A 1,661-nucleotide genomic window follows, 5' to 3' on the forward strand; every position below is an offset into this window, starting at 1 on the left:
ACACGTGATTGCCATAGCAAGACCAAACCAACTTGTGTCGATTTTTTAATGTGACATTTAATTAGTTTGTTTTGTCATTCAATCTTAATTCTCATACAAAGTATTGATTGTTTTATTTGATTTATTTACGTCTAGTTGCATACCCATGCGATGCAACGGGACACAACCACTACCATTGAGACAAAATAGCTACCGATACTTGCACAACCAATCAGTCAAATCCATTTGGTTGATATCCATTTGCCATTGAAACACAATAGCTAACCGGTACATGGGAAGTTTTCTTTGAAAAAAATGTAAATAGCATACTCATATAACAAAAAACAAAAATTATAAATGGTTAAAGACTTTCAGCATTTGGATAAACGACCCTTAAATACCTCAATCAGAACTTATAAATCATGATCATAATTTACTTTTAGTGTTGTTACCAGGTGCTATAGTAGTCCATGTATATTCAACACTCGGTACAAACTCCAGCTAATACTATAATAGCACAACTGTCACAAAGCAACCACAAAAAAATAAAAATAAAAACTAAATCGACAAATCATTAAATCATGACGATAATTTTACATGTAGCAAACAAATCAAGTAGCTAAAACGTTACCAGCACAATGTTGCAGGAAGTAAAATTATTATAAACGATTATAAAAAGGGATGTAAATGAATAACATAAAACAAGATTAAACCAAACCTCAGTTTTAGCATTTTCAAACTGACATAAATGGATTATTGTGGGTTTCTAGTTCCCAAAAGATACCACCAATGGACTTTGGCCAAACCAACCAACTTCCATTAAAGGCAAAAAACAACATCCGTCATCCAAATTAGATAAAAGTTGAACAACATAAACAAAACAACCCGTAACACATACTACATCAAAACAAATGTCATTGTCTTATCATCGCTAGTCGATGCAACCAAACCCGTAACCATTGAAAATACCAAATCTGCAATGTGCCAACAGTGTCATTGCCTTGTTCTCCGACATGTTCTACAGGTCCAATGTAATTGTCTTGTCCCATATCTTTCGCTGCAAATTGATATATCTGCAATAACAAAAGCAAAAATCCCACAGAGATTAAAAAAAACAAACAAAACCAATAAACCTTATTTAAATATTTGCTTCATCCCATTTTCAAAATCCTATGATCACCTCACCGGAAACAAACTGATAATTGCAAGAAATGAATCAAATGGTTCGACGATTTATTTACAAATGATTGTTGCTAGAATTTTTTATATCTCGTCTTCCCGGGTTTGAATCAAACTCAGGCGCTACCAAAGCCCATAATGTTGAGATAGATGCTTTATTTAGTTTGAGTCCTTGACTTGATAGAGTTGGATTATAAAAAAGGCAATAATAGCATCAAGCACGTAAATGATCCAAAGTTGTATATTAACATCAAACCCATCAGAGTTTTTGTTCTTATAGGTGTTAACAAGGCAATATAAGGAGCCCTTTACCAAACATTTTACCATTAAGTGTTTACCGGTAAAATTCAACACTATCGTTTACTTACCGGGTAAGATTATAGTTCACAAAAACGATATTCTTTGCAACAATTTACTCCGTAAGCGCTTACCGTGGTAAGAGTCATCACCCTCACTTGTCGGGTAAGACTATTGTCCTTGTCTCGTTCTTACCGGGTAAAATT

The sequence above is a fragment of the Cynara cardunculus genome, assembly GCF_001531365.2.
Source record: "Cynara cardunculus var. scolymus isolate 2C chromosome LG 17, CcrdV1, whole genome shotgun sequence".
In the NCBI taxonomy this organism is placed as follows: Eukaryota; Viridiplantae; Streptophyta; class Magnoliopsida; order Asterales; family Asteraceae; genus Cynara; species Cynara cardunculus.